Genomic DNA, 16,171 nt, shown 5'->3' on the forward strand with positions numbered 1-16,171 from the left:
TTTACTGTTCTGAGTTATGATGCTATTAATTTGTTGATGTAGTGACCTATTCATTCTACAATGTTTTTTTCTTGAGGGTTTTGAAGTACTCAATTTGAAATATGCATTACTTGGTTGTGGACTTTATTGTGAAACTTTTCAATGTTTGCATTTTTGTGTGCCCAAAATGCTCAATTGATTTGAAATGAATAACTATGACTTAGAGTATGTTGGTTCTGTCTTTGCTTCAGATACCCCCATCTTTGCCTTGGGAAAGCTGATTTTATATCACAGCATTCCTACTGCAGTGGTTGCCTTGGGAAAGCTGATTTCGTATCACAGCACTATGGTCAGCGCTTGCGAGATCCACTGATCAGCTGTCAGTGATGGTATGGCATCGGGCTTCAGGATTAGCTTCCTGCTTCCTGGCAAGATCAGTCGAATGTTCTGCCCAACTTGGCTCTAAATGTGCACTGCACACGCGTGCCATGATCGTAATTTTCAGTGCAGCTTGTCCACCCAAAATGAAAAGCAGCCATTGCCGTCGGATGTCTTCATTCTTCGGGAAAATAGTATAATGTTAAATTAAGACTATGGCATCCAATCACGACACAGTGTGCTTTTTCCGGCATTCCGGTAAGTAGCTTGCTAACTAAAAGTCACAACCCAGATGAAAAGGGGTTAGTTACCAGTATCGTTCTGCCACGTTCTGCATGAGCCATCTTACAGTTTGTAAACAAAGCCATATGATGAGCACATGTGATGAAGGTTTTAAGGCGTTACATATTTAATTTAGATAAGATTATAAGACGCTACCATTGGTGTATAACATTTCTGCCTTAACGTAACGTTGAATAAAGCCAGACGTAATGCCTGCCTCCTGAATCCAAGTGTTTGACATGCTGAGGGGGTAACTTTATGTCCAACTTTGTTAATGTACCAACTACAGTCATTTTTCATACTTGGGTCAACCTACTATGAAGTGATTTCATGCAAATATCATCCAATTTGGATGAAAAATGGGATTTTCATTGTTCGGAAAAGTCCGTTTTAGAGCACTGGCGGTAACAGGCCAACGTTTAATTTTAAGTGTCAGTAGATCAACTTAAGTACTTCTGTAAAACTGACCAGTGACACCAAAATATTGACTCACCCAGTCACACCAAAATATAAACTTTTCATGTGCATTGACTCACTCAGCACCATCAGTTTCGAAGAGGAACTTCAGTTGGGTGGAGTCTTTCTCTCTGGTTTAATAGGCTGTATAATTGGACCGTTCAAACCTTCAGTGACACAGAAGAGCAGGCTATTGGGCCATTGCCCCAGTCAGTCTGCCTCTACCTTCATCGACCTTGCTCCTCCGAGATCTAATCTGTAGAGATGATGAGAGATTGGATTCTATCCCGGAATACCCTTGTCCGATTAAGATTAAATGAAACTTCTTCACCTGTCCCACCTGGGCCCAGAGCCAAGGTAATTGAATAGAGATGTCTGGACGTTTTATCCAGCTAGGTTGAGGATTGCAATCCCTTCTCTCCTGGTTTCTCCTATGTCACCTGAGTGCAAAGCCGGTAATGGTGATGGGGCTGCAACCTGGGCATTTTATTGGGCAGTGCCATGGCGGAGATTCAATCAGACAACGCCCTGCGTAGGTCTCTCCTGGGTCAGAGTTGTTGGAGCTACACTTAACTCAACAGTCCAATGATTAACCATTTGCTTAGGCATTCATCTTTTGCCAGGACAAAACAGTTTTTGGTCACAGGTGCCAACATTAAGATCAACACATTTGGGACAGGATTGGAAATTAAGATTTGGGTGTTCTGTTTATGGCCATGAGGTCTTTCCACAACACGTGTGATTCACCATCTTGGAGACTAACCAGAGAGAGCCCACTCCCATTCTGAAAGGCAGATCCATGACAGAGTTTAGTAAATATTCACAAGTCAGTAGTGCAACAAAATTAAATAAAGCTTTGCCACTTTCTTATTCAATACTCTTGCTTTCAGACAAATCTCTCCCACCTCTCTTTCTGCTTTACCCTATTTTGCTTAAAATGTTGATTAAAGATAACCTCATGAGTTCCTACACGTTTTCCTCAGGTAGGACACAATGGGAAATGTGTCAACAGTCGTAAGCCACTCTTATCAGTCATTGTAACAACCTGTTTGTCTTTGAGCCATAAATTCACCCCTGGACAGGGACCATCACCTCCCGTCATCCACTCCCTTTTGTCAACAATGACACATCTATGGGGATTATTTCTTTTGACATCATGGGTTGGAAAACTACCAGTCAAAAGAGAATAATGTGGAAATGTTGTATGCATTTAACTCGACTGGGGATTTCTCAAGACCCCACAGGGAGGCAGATTTCCTGAGGTAACTATGTTTAAGTATGGGGGGGGGGAGCCTGAGTAGGGGAAGTCCATCAATCTCTCTCCACACACAATGACATCCTGTCCTCAGCCTGTCAATGACATAAACCGGTTGGTAGGCGGCATGACAATGGCATGACACTTGTGACGGTTGTGCACTGCAGCCTCAGGGATGAGCCGTTTTGCATGGCTTCATTAAGACCCTACACCTCAAAGCCCTGATGTGAACAAGATATGGGTTCTTCCTGACCCTGTATAATTATCATACGACATAATCATGTAATGTTATGTTCTCATTTCGCTCCTGATGGAGTTGCTTTGAATTTTCACTAAGGTTACCTCCTTTTGTCTTTATATAACTAGGCAAGTCGGTTAAGAACAAACTCTTATTTTCATTGATGGCCTAGGAACAGTGGGTTAACTGCCTGTTCAGGGGCAGAATGACAGATTTTTACCTTGTCAGCTCAGGGATTCGATCTTGCAACCTTTCGGTTACTAGTCCAATGCTCTAACCGCTACGCTGTTTATCTAAACGCCTTCTGAACAAAACTGTTTCCAACTGGTCATCCAACTTGATTCTCTTTGACAAGATTCCATTGAGACTTAAAGTGAAGAAAATGCTCAAACTACTGTAAGTGAGCAGCTATTTTAAATCGAATCAAATTTGATTTGTCACATACACATGGTTAGCAGATGTTAATGCGAGTGTAGCGAAATGCTTGTGCTTCTAGTTCCGACAATGCAGTAATAACCAACAAGTAATCTAACTAACAATTCCACAACTACTGTCTTATACACACAAGTGTAAGGGGATAAAGAATATGTACATAAAGATATATGAATGAGTGATGGTACAGAGCAGCATAGGCAAGATACAGTAGATGGTATCGAGTACAGTATATACATATGAGATGAGTATGTAAACAAAGTGGCATGGTTAAAGTGGCTAGTGATACATGTATTACATAAAGATGCAGTAGATGATATAGAGTACGGTATATACGTATACATATGAGATGAATAATGTAGGGTATGTAAACATTATTAGGTAGCATTGTTTAAAGTGGCTAGTGATATATTTACATCATTTCCCATCAATTCCCATTCCCAAGTGGCGGGAGTTGAGTCAGTGTCAGTGTGTTGGCAGCAGCCACTCAATGTTAGTGGTGGCTGTTTAACAGTCTGATGGCCTTGAGATAGAAGCTGTTTTTCAGTCTCTTGGTCCCAGCTTTGATGCACCTGTACTGACCTCGCCTTCTGGATGATAGCGGGGTGAACAGGCAGTGGCTCGGGTGGGTGTTGTCCTTGATGATCTTTATGGCCTTCCTGTAACATCGGGTGGTGTAGGTGTCCTGGAGGGCAGGTAGTTTGCCCCCGGTGATGCGTTGTGCAGACCTCACTACACTCTGGAGAGCCTTACGGTTGTGGGCGGAGCAGTTGCCGTACCAGGCAGTGATACAGCCCGCCAGGATGCTCTCGATTGTGCATCTGTAGAAGTTTGTGAGTGCTTTTGGTGACAAGCCAAATTTCTTCAGCCTCCTGAGGTTGAAGAGGCGCTGCTGCGCCTTCTTCACGATGCTGTCTGTGTGGGTGGACCAATTCAGTTTGTCTGTGATGTGTATGCCGAGGAACTTAAAACTTACTACCCTCTCCACTACTATCCCGCCGATGTGGATAGGGGGGTGTTCCCTCTGCTGTTTCCTGAAGTCCACAATCATCTCCTTAGTTTTGTTGACGTTAAGTGTGAGGTTATTGTCCTGACACCACACTCCGAGGGCCCTCACCTCCTCCCTGTAGGTCGTCTCGTCGTTGTTGGTAATCAAGCCTACCACTGTTGTGTCGTCCGCAAACTTGATGATTGAGTTGGAGGCATTTGTGGCCACGCAGTCGTGGGTGAACAGGGAGTACAGGAGAGGGCTCAGAACGCACCCTTGTGGGGCCCCAGTGTTGAGGATCAGCGGGGTGAAGATGTTGTTGCCTACCCTCACCACCTGGGGGCGGCCCGTCAGGAAGTCCAGTACCCAGTTGCACAGGGCGGTGTCGAGACCCAGAGTCTCGAGCTTGGAGGGTACTATGGTGTTAAATGCCGAGCTGTAGTCGATGAACAGTATTCTCACATAGGTATTCCTCTTGTCCAGATGGGTTAGGGCAGTGTGCAGTGTGGTTGAGATTGCATCGTCTGTGGACCTATTTGGGCGGTAAGCTAACTGGAGTGGGTCTAGGGTGTCAGGTAGGGTGGAGGTGATATGGTCCTTGACTAGTCTCTCAAAGCACTTCATGATGACGGAAGTGAGTGCTACGGGGCGGTAGTCGTTTAGCTCAGTTACCTTAGCTTTCTTGGGAACAGGAACAATGGTGGCCCTCTTGAAGCATGTGGGAACAGCAGACTGGGATAGGGATTGATTGAATGTGTCCGTAAACACACCAGCCAGCTGGTCTGCGCATGCTCTGAGGGCGCAGCTGGGGATGCCGTCTGGGCCTGCAGCCTTGCGAGGGTTAACACGTTTAAATGTTTTCCTCACATTGGCTGCAGTGAAGGAGAGTCCGCATGTTTTGGTTGCGGGCCGTGTCAGTGGCACTGTATTGTCCTCAAAGCGGGCAAAAAAGTTATTTAGTCTGCCTGGGAGCAAGACATCCTGGTCCGTGACGGGGCTGGTTTTCTTTTTGTAATCCGTGATTGACTGTAGACCCTGCCACATACCTCTTGTGTCTGAGCCGTTGAATTGAGATTCTACTTTGTCTCTATACTGAGGCTTAGCTTGTTTGATTGCCTTGCGGAGGGAATAGCTACACTGTTTGTATTCGGTCATGTTTCCGGGCACCTTGCCCTGATTAAAATCAGTGGTTCGCGCTTTCAGTTTCACACGAATGCTGCCATCAATCCACGGTTTCTGGTTTGGGAATGTATTAATCGCTGCTATGGGAACGACATCTTCAACGCACGTTCTAATGAACTCGCACACCGAATCAGCGTATTCGTCAATGTTGTTGTCTGACGCAATACGAAACATATCCCAGTCCACGTGATGGAAGCAGTCTTGGAGTGTGGAATCAGATTGGTCGGACCAGCGTTGGACAGACCTCAGCGTGGGAGCTTCTTGTTTTAGTTTCTGTCTGTAGGCAGGGATCAACAAAATGGAGTCGTGAACAGCTTTTCCGATTAGATTTTTATATAATAGTTTATATAATTTGTAGCTTTCTTTTATTATTAATGCATGTATCTTTGCATAGTCACTTTACCCCTACCTACGTGTACAAATTACCCTGACTAACCTGTACCCCTGCACATTGACTCAGTACCGGTAAGTAAGCATTTCACTGCAAGGTCTACACCTGTTGTATTCGGCGCATGTGACAAATAACATTTGATTTGATTTATTACAGTAGGTTTGTTTGGAGGGGGTTTCAACAATTTTTTCCCTCTCCACCTTTGCCATCTCTCTGGTCATCTTACCCCACACCACCCTCCATCACTCTTTCACTCCGTCTATACATCTCTTCATCTGTCTCCTTCCCTCTCTCCATAGGGAAAACCCGGACAGTGAACAAGCCTTGGATCCACATTGTAGTTACGGTTGATAACAGTAACTTCAATGTTACTGTTATGTAATTTAGTTAATTCTGTTGTTCGTTACATCCAGACAGTCTCTTGAAAAACACAATGCCTTCTCCAAAGAAGATACTTTTTAAACAAAAAAAACATGTATACATTTTTAATACATTTCGGTATCTTTAGTATCTTGATTTGAAGAGCTTCCACTTATTTACTGCTTTGCTGAAACAACAAAAAAACATGTTCAACATCTACTGTACTTGTCAAGATTCAGATTAGGCCTACTCAGAAGGTGGTGGTATATTATATTAGATCACCAATGCTTAATTATGACATGTGTTCTTATCAGATAAACTTTTGAGTCGTAAAATTTTTAAAAAAAAATCATATTCTGTTATCTGATCTTTCCATAGCATTAGCATTAGCAGTAGCCTGTCTTCACAGATTGGTTATAGTTATTTATCCTGCTACAAGTCACTGTCCTAATCCCTCGCCTACATGTATATATCTGTCTCATATTACTCCAGTATTCCTGCATTGTACACAAAATGTCTTGTGTTTTCTTTTATTATGTATTCTTTTTATTAGATAGCCTGGCGGGTAGGAGTGTTAGGCCAGTAACTGAAAGGTTTCTGGATCCCCAAGCAGACAAGGACAACATCTGCCATTCTACCCCTGAGCAAGGCAGTTAACCCCCAACAACAACTGCTCCCCAGGCCCCAATGACGAGGATGTTGATTAAGACAGCCACCTGCATCTCTCTGATTCGGGGGTTATGGGTTAAATGCAGAAGACACATTTCAGTTGACTGCCTTCAATTAAAACAACTTACTAGGTATCCCCCTTTCCCTATTTTGATATTGATTACTGCACTGTTGGGTAGAGCTTGCAAGTTAAGCGTTTCACCGTACTTGTGCATGTGACAATAAAACGTGAAACTGAAACGTCTCCTTTACTATAAACTAATAACCCAGACGTCTGATGCCGACACTCCGTTTTTAAAAAACTTTAAAATGTATGTTAAACAAAAACCAATGATTACCATGTTAAACAAACTATACAACTCTATGCACAGGGACTCATTTGAACCATTTCCACATATTTACAATGCAGATGCAAAGTTTTGGTAACAGAATGACGAGAAACAGCACAAACTGTCATTCTGTTACCACACTTTTCAGCTTCTCTGTTCTTCAAGTAAATGGGGGGCGGTATTGGGGATGCCAACACCTTTCCCCCCTACTCTTCCCACACACACATAACATCAGACTAGTCTGGGAGTAGTCGGTTTTCAGCTTGTTTTAGTTGTGTGGCAGCAGTTGGTGTGTATGGGACCAAGCGGAGAAGCCTAGCAGCTGTCTGGAAAAGTGCACCAATGGTACCCTCTAATCTAGTGAGTGCAGATGCTTCAGCAGGCCTTGGTTAGATTTAGTTTCATATCAGATATCTTTAATGACCGAACACAAACACAAATATCGGTAGCGTATGATTTTAGAGCTATATACTATATCAGCTGTACATTTACATGAGTGACAGCTATATGTTGAGTGAGAGCAATACTCAAGACCTTACACTTATAGAAACTGTCAAAAGGCAATATATTTCTGTTGGCTGTGCCTTTCTGCTTCCTGAAAGCTGTGTGGCCATGGCTTGGCCATGTGTGACAGATTGAGACAGGGGTCAGCGGATCCCTGGGCAGGCAGGACACACAGAGAGAGGCCATGTGCCACTGCAACTGTCATTACTGAACATGAACTGAGAGAGGGAGGGGTCTGGGTATCTGGTTGGGTGGTTTCCAGACCACTAGAAAAAAACTAAACTGATACAAATTGTAGGCTGTACTAAAAACACAATATGCTATACTAAATGCTATACTAAATGCTATACTAAATGCATTATTCTGTCTCATACTTGCTGAATAATCAAGTTTTGTGTTGTGGTTTGGATCACATTTATGGGCAGTGAGTGACACTAAATAAATATTTCCATCTCTCCGTTCTGCCAGTAGTCCATAGCTGAGAGTACAGACAACACAGATGTCCGTAGTTTCTCCTATGGCTCAAGAATTGTAAACTATTGGGCATGAGTGTTTCTCACACTATTTCAATGGGCCAAATACAATGGCCTTTGTTCCATGGTTAAACATGTCTCCAACAGCTGTCTGCTGGGTGGATAACAGTTCACGACTATGGACTACAATGAATGTAGTCGTTGATAAGATTTGCGCAGAGCAGGAACGTTCAATATTTGACATGGTCGACACCGCTGCTTCTGGTTGCTCACAATTGAACACTTCTGTAAACATTTCCATATCCGACGATGGTTTTTACAGTTTTCTGTAATACTGACAATAGTGCCTATATATAAACTGTAGCCTGTTCTCTATCAATCACTTATTGCACTTCCTCCCACGTGAGCCAATGCAACACCGTGTAACCGCGCAATTGACTTACTTTTGGCAGTGTCTGTTCTGGATTCAGTTGAAAACGGAGAGGTGTCTTTATCGTCGCCTACAGCTTCGGTGGATGAACCATGTTGACTCTACCCGGTGGTTGGCAGCGCGGCGGGTGCAGTGGGACCGGGTAAGAGGCGGGAGAGCCAACCGGAGGGCGGAGCTGAAGGGCAGGTGAAGTTTTTGTCCGCCTCTCGAGGATAAGTGGATGTGGAAGCTTGCGTGGGCTCATGTCATGACTCAACACTCCCCCGCACATGTTTGAATATGAAAATGACACCATTACCCAATAAAAAAATACATATTGATGAAAATAATATTCGTTTTTTTATTCTGCCTGAAACAAAGGTTTCAGTCTAAGTCCAATATTATTATGTAGGCCTATGTAAATAAGTAGCATTGGGCTATTGTTTGCTAACAATATACTTGTTCAGTGTCATCTTTAAAAAAAACAACAACATCTTGACATCTGATATTTGAGTTTTACACCATGCAGTCATCACCTGCACAAGTTTGACCAAAAAGAACAGTTGTGGTAGCCAATAGGTACAGGATAGATACATATGGTGATGGGCATCTATCGATTGCATGTGATGAGAAAACAAACTGCTATATACAGTTGAAGTCGGAAGTTTACATACACCTTAGCCAGATACATTTAAACTCCGTTTTTCCTGACATGTAATCCTAGTAAAAAAAATCCCTGTTTTAGGTCAGTTAGGATCAACACTTTATTTTAAGAATGTGAAATGTCAGAATAATAGTAGATAATTATTTATTTCAGATTTGATTTCTTTCATCACATTCCCAGTGGGTCAGATGTTTACAAACACTCATTTAGTATTTGGTAGCATAGCCTTTAAATTGTTTAACTTGGGTCAAACGTTTCAGGTTGCCTTCCACACGCTTCCCACATTAAGTTGGGTGAATTTTGGCCCATTCCTCCTGACAGAGCTTGTGAAACTGAGTCAGGTTTGTAGGCCTCCTTGCTCGCAAATGCTTTTTCAGTTCTGCCCACACATGTTCTATAGGATTGAGGTCAGGGCTTTGTGATGGCAACTCTAATACATTGACTTTGTTGTCCTTAAGCCATTTTGCCACAACTTTGGAAGTATGCTTGGGGTCATTGTCCATTGGGAAGACCCATTTGCGACCAAGATTTAACTTCCTGACTGATGTCTTGAGATGTTGCTTCAATATATCCACATAATTTTCCTGCCTCATGATGCCATCTATTTTGTGAAGTGCATCAGTCCCTCCTGCAGCAAAGCACCCCCACAACATGATGCTGCCACCCCCATGCTTCACAGTTGGGATGGTATTCTTCAGCTTTGCAAACCTCCCCCTTTTCCTCCAAACATAACGATGGCCATTATGGCCAAACAGTTCTATTTTTGATTCATCAGACCAGCGGACATTTCTCCAAAAACTCTTTGTCCCCATGTGCAATTGCAAACCGGAGTCTGGCTTTTTAATGCTGGTTTTGGAGCAGTGGCTTCTTCCTTGCTGAGCGGCCTTTCAGGTTATATCGATATAGGACTCGTTTTACTGTGGATATAGATACTTTTGTATCTGTTTCCTCCAGCGTGAGTGTGACACCAAAGTACATTAATCTCTAGGAGACAGAACACGTCTCCTTCCTGAGCAGTATGACGGCTGCTTGGTCCCATGGTGTTTATACTTGTGTACTATTGTTTGTACAGCTGAACGTGGTACACTCGCGTTTGGAAATTGCTCCCAAGGATGAACCAGACTTGTGGAGGTCTAGCAAAGGTCTAGCAAAGAGGCACTGTGTTTGAAAGTAGGCCTTGAAATACATCCACAGGTACATCTCCAATTGACTCAAATGATGTCAATTGGCCTATCAGAAGCTTCTAAAGCCATGATATAATTTTCTAGAATTTTCCAAGCTGTTCAAAAGCACAGTCAACTTAGTGCATGTAAACTTCTGACCCAATCGAATTGTGATACAGTAAGTTATAAGTGAAATAAGTGAAATAGTTTGTTAACAATTGTTGAAAAAATTACTTGTCATGCACAAAGTAGATGTCCTAACCGACTTGCCAAAACAATAGTTTGTTAAAAAGAGATTTGTGGAGTGGTTGAAAAACAAGTTTTAATGACTCCAACCTAAGTGTATGTAAACTTCCGACTTCAACTGTATAGCTTCTCTTTAACCGTGGAAACCCGTCTGATCAACATTTCCCCCTGTCTCAGTCACGAAACACTTGCAGTGCATTGTTGCCTCAGAAACACTTGCTTTACAAACCTATCAATCATACAAAGAGTTAGGCCTTCGAACAGTGCCCAAAGACACTTGGAGGGAGAGAGAGGGAGAGGGAGAGGGAGAGAGAGAGAGAGAGAGAGAGAGAGAGAGAGGGAGAGAGAGGGAGAGAGAGAGTGAGGGAGAGGGAGAGAGAGAGAGAGGATGACTGGAGAGGGAGAGAGAGAGAGAGAGGGAGAGAGGGAGTGGGAGAGAGAGAGAGAGAGAGAGAGGGAGAGGGAGAGGGAGAGAGATGACTGGGAGAGGGAGGGGGAGAGGAGAGAGAGAGAGAGAGAGAGAGAGAGAGAGAGAGAGAGAGAGAGACAGCGAGAGAGGCGATCAGATAAATTAAATTAAAAACAGGAAATGACATTTAGGTCAGTATTTTGACAGAAGACAGCAGTCATCATTCAGTCGTCATGATAATTAATACCTTAAGGACAGGTCAATCATATTTATAAGACATCAAACCAGGAACATAAATAAATTTATGACTTTCACCAGGAAGCAAGTATGAAGGGTGAAAGAATGCCATCTACCCTGTTTAAAGACACCGTAATAGAACACATTTCACAACAGCATAATGTTGAATGAAAGAAGCATCGATATCAACAAAGCATGGATATCAACAAAGCATGGATATCAACAAAGCATGGATTTCAACAAAGCATGGATATCAACAAAGCATGGATTTCAACAAAGCATGGATATCAACAAAGCATGGATATCAACAAAGCATGGATATCAACAAAGCATGGATATCAGCAAAGCATGGATATCAGCAAAGCATGGATATCAACAAAGCATGGATATCAACAAAGCATGGATATCAACAAAGCATGGATATCAACAAAGTGTCACGCCTTGGTCTTAGTATTTTGTGTTTTAGTTAATTAGTTGGTCAGGCCAGGGTGTGACATGGGTTTATGTTGTTGTATTTCGTAGTGGGGTTTTTTAGTTATTGGGATTGTGGCTGATTAGGGGTGTGTGTTGCATAGGTTTGGCTGCCTGAGGCGGTTCTCAATCAGAGTCAGGTGATTCTCGTTGTCTCTGATTGGGAACCGTATTTAGGTAGCCTGGGTTTCACTTTGTATTTCGTGGGTGATTGTTCCTGTCTCTGTGTTAGTGTTCACCAGACAGGCTGTATAGGTTTTTCACGTTCCGTTTGTTGTTTTTTTGTTATTTCATGTATCGTCATTTTGTTCTATTAAAAACATGAGTAACCAACATGCTGCATTTCGGTCCGACTCTCTTTCGACAAACGAAGAACGCCGTTACAGAATCACCCACCACACACGGACCGAGCAGCGTGTCAACAGGCAGGAGCAGCCCAAAGAGGAGCTGCGTATTAAGGATTTCTGGACATGGGAGGAAATCCTTGACGGGAGAGGACCCTGGGCTAAACCAGGGGAGTGTAGCCGCCCAAAGGTGCAGCAGGAGAAGAGGAAACAGGAGCAGCCCAAAGAGGAGTACAGTATGGACTATACGACGTGGGAAGAAATAGACAGGTGGGCGGCCGACCCAGAGAGAGTGCCGGAGCCCGCCTGGGATTCGCTGGAGCAGTGCGAAGAGGGCTATAGGAGAATGGAGTCGAAAAGAAAGACACGGCAGCGCAGAGCGAAGCCTCAGAAATTGCTTGGGGGGAGGGCTCTGAAGGGAAGTGGCTGAGTCAGGAGACAGACCTGAGCCAACTCTCCCTGTTTATCGTGAAGAGCCAAGGAGGAGACCAGAACCGGTGTTGGAGGTGAGCGAAGCAGAGACTGTGAAGGAGTTAATGGGGAAATTGGAGGAGAAAATAATGAGGGAGTTGCTAGTTTGGTGCTTTAGGTACAATATTCGTCCGACGGAGCGTGTCGGGGATTTAATGGCACCTGGGTCAGCGCTCCATACTAGTCCTGAGGTGCGTGTTAGTCGGCTGGTGAAAAATGTGCCAGCCTCACGCACTAGGCCTCCTGTGTACCTACCTAGCCTTGCACGTCCTGTGCCAGTCCTGCTCTCAGGCTCTCCAGTACACCTTCACGGTCCAGTCCATCCTGTGCCACCTTCACACACCAGTCCTCCGATGGTAGCTCCCCGCACCAGGCTTCCTGTGCGTGTCCTCTATCCAGTACCACCTCCACACCCCAGCCCTCCGGTAGCAGCTCCCCGCACTAGGCTTCCTGTGCGTGTCCTCGGCCCAATACCACCAGTGCCAGCACCACGCATCAGGCCTTCAGTGCGCCTCGCCTGTTCAGCGCAGCCAGCGCTTTCTCCCTCTCCTGCGCTGTCGGAGTCTCCCGCCTGTTCAGCGTTTCTAGAGCCTTCCTCCTCTACAGCGCTGCCGGAGCCTCCTGCCTGTATGGAGCAGCTAGAGCTGCCAGTCTGCATGGAGCAGCTAGAGCTGCCAGTCTGCCTGGAGCAGCCAGAGCTGCCAGTCTGCATGGAGCAGCCAGAGTTGCCAGTCTGCATGGAGCAGCTAGAGCTGCCAGTCTGCATGGGGCAGCCAGAGCTGTCAGTCTGCATGGAGCAGCTAGAGCTGCCAGTCTGCATGGAGCTGCCAGTCTGCATGGAGCAGCCAGAGTTTCCAGTCTGCATGGAGCAGCTAGATCTGCCAGTCTGCATGGGGCAGCCAGAGCTGTCAGTCTCCTTGGAGCAGCCAGAGTTGCCAGTCTGCATGGAGTTGCCAGTCTGCATGGAGTTGCCAGTCTGCAAGGAGCTGCCAGTCTGCAAGAAGCTGCCAGTCGGCAAGGAGCTGCCAAAGCTGTTAGTCTGCATGGAACAGTCAGAGCTGTCAGTCTGCAAGAAGCCGCCAGAGCTGTCAATCTGCATGGAGCAGCCAGAGCCGCCAGTCAGCAAGGAGCAGCCAGAGCCGCCAGTAGGCATGGAGCAGCCAGAGTCGTCAGTCAGCATGAAGCAGCCAGAGCCGTCAGTCTGCCAGACTCTTCCAGATCTGCCAGTCAGCCAGACTCTTCCAGATCTGCCAGTCAGCCAGACTCTTCCAGATCTGCCAGTCAGCCAGACTCTTCCAGATCTGCCAGTCAGCCAGACTCTTCCAGATCTGCCAGTCAGCCAGACTCTTCCAGATCTGCTATTCAGCCAGACTCTTCCAGATCTGCCAGTCAACCAGACTCTTCCAGATCTGCCAGTCATCCAGACTCTTCCAGATCCGCCAGTCAGCCAGGATCCGCCAGTCAGCCAGGATCTGCCAGATCTGCTAGTCAGCCAGGATCCGCCAGTCAGCCAGGTTCTGCCAGATCTGCTAGTCAGCAAGGATCCGCCAGTCAGCCAGGATCCGCCAGTCAGCCAGGATCCGCCAGTCAGCCAGGATCTGCCAGATCTGATAGTCAGCCAGGATCCGCCAGTCAACCAGGATCTGCTGGATTCAACTGCCTGGCTGGGCTTCCTCTCAGTACTGGGCTGCCCCTCAGTCCCGAGCTGCCCCTCAGTCCCGAGCTGCCCCTCAGTCCCGGGCTGCCCCTCAGTCCCGAGCTGCTCCTCAGTCCCGAGCTGCCTCAGTCCCGAGCTGCCACTCAGTCACGAGCTGCTCCTCAGTTCAGTGGGGTTCTGGGTGAGGACTATTCGGCCATGGTCGGCGGCGAGGGTGGATCATCCCAGGACGCGAAGGGGAGGAACTATGACATTTATGGAGTGGGGTCCACGTCCCAAACCGGAACCGCCACCATGGACAGACGCCCACCCGGACCCTCCCTATGGTTTTGAGGTGCGTTCGGGAGTCCGCACCTTAGGGGGGGGGGTTCTGTCACGCCTTGGTCTTAGTATTTTGTGTTTTAGTTAATTAGTTGGTCAGGCCAGGGTGTGACATGGGTTTATTGTTTGTTGTAATTCTTAGTGGGGTTTTTTAGTTATTGGGATTGTGGCTGATTAGGGGTGTGTGTTGCATAGGTTTGGCTGCCTGAGGCGGTTCTCAATCAGAGTCAGGTGATTCTCGTTGTCTCTGATTGGGAACCGTATTTAGGTAGCCTGGGTTTCACTTTGTATTTCGTGGGTGATTGTTCCTGTCTCTGTGTTAGTGTTCACCAGACAGGCTGTATAGGTTTTTCACGTTCCGTTTGTTGTTTTTTTTGTTATTTCATGTATCGTCATTTTGTTCTATTAAAAACATGAGTAACCAACATGCTGCATTTCGGTCCGACTCTCTTTCGACAAACGAAGAACGCCGTTACACAAAGCATGGATATCAACAAAGCATGGATATCAACAAAGCATGGATATCAACAAAGCATGGATATCAACAAAGCATGGATATCAACAAAGCATGGATATCAGCAAAGCATGGATATCAACAAAGCATGGATATCAGCAAAGCATGGATATCAACAAAGCATGGATATCAACAAAGCATGGATATCAACAATGCATGGATATCAGCAAAGCATGGATATCAGCAAAGGATGGATATCAGCAAAGGATGGATATCAGCAAAGGATGGATATCAGCAAAGCATGGATATCAACAAAGCATGGATATCAACAAAGCATGGATATCAGCAAAGCATGGATATCAGCAAAGCATGGATATCAACAAAGCATGGATATCAGCAAAGCATGGATATCAACAAAGCATGGATATCAACAAAGCATGGATATCAACAAAGCATTGATATCAACAAAGCACTTCATTTGGTAAATTAGACAGAGCCTATATCTACATCAACATTTGTCTGACTATCACTTAGCACTGTGAATACAAGTGGATCACAAGTGGACAAGTGACGTGACGGAAATAGACCAGTGAAAACAATGACAACCATTTATCATTTCTAAACCATTCTGATTGCGTTACTTCTTTCGAGAGGAGAGCGTAAATCCAAAAAGACCAAACATGAAATCCCTAATAAACCCTAGAACTCAAATACTCCAGTTCAGACAACCCATACACTGCAAGATGTGCTGATTGGATGATCAGCATCATGGCAGAACCAACCAATCACAGGTCTCATCATCTCATCAACTTCGGAATTCCACAGGTATTCAATAATCTTTTTGCTCCATGTTCCTATACCTTCATTTACAAAAGGTCAGTTATTCACAATGCACTCTGCTTTAAATAACAGCCTGGTATGCGAAACAATCTAGTCTAAAACACCAAAAGGAAACCCAGCAAAGGAAGGAATAGAATGACCATCTTTTAGTTCTAATTCCTCACATTTGAATATTTTCCTAAGCTGTACGTACCCTCAGATTTGGCTTCGTATCACCTCATTCCCGTATTTCGACTCGGGTTTGCATGTGACACATATTAAAAGATTCAACTCCCCCTGAAACCTAAGAAGAAATTCAAGGTTCTCTCTCAACAAACTATGCACCAATGCAGTTTTAGACTGTTGCTCCTGTAGCTTGACAATGATTAAACACATATTGGATACATAATTGGAATTCTAAAAGTTCACAATTAAATAGTTGTTCTGTATCTCACCCATGTGCTTCTCAAAAACATATGAGAAACATACTGTATATATAGAGTAGATTAGTCATCTCTGATCACAAACTCTTCATGTTACTTCACTGGTGTGTGATATTGTCAAAGCACATTTTCAAATGACTAACATCA

The 16,171-nt window shown here is 44.8% G+C and overlaps 1 protein-coding gene across 3 annotated transcripts in view; it reads right to left on the reverse strand.

Annotated features, from left to right (window-relative positions):
• The window catches only part of LOC135547649 (ly6/PLAUR domain-containing protein 6B-like), a 29,888-nt gene extending 21,365 nt beyond the window's left edge, over window positions 1-8,523 (reverse strand). For all 3 annotated transcript variants that reach the window (XR_010456729.1, XM_064976835.1, XM_064976834.1), the window contains exon 1: window positions 8,360-8,523. The gene's annotated coding sequence lies outside the window, so the exon portion shown is untranslated. The remainder of the gene's footprint in view (window positions 1-8,359) is intronic.
• Window positions 8,524-16,171: the final 7,648 nt, after the last annotated feature.

Source organism: Oncorhynchus masou, chromosome 10 (genome assembly GCF_036934945.1).
Source record: "Oncorhynchus masou masou isolate Uvic2021 chromosome 10, UVic_Omas_1.1, whole genome shotgun sequence".
NCBI lineage: Eukaryota > Metazoa > Chordata > Actinopteri > Salmoniformes > Salmonidae > Oncorhynchus > Oncorhynchus masou.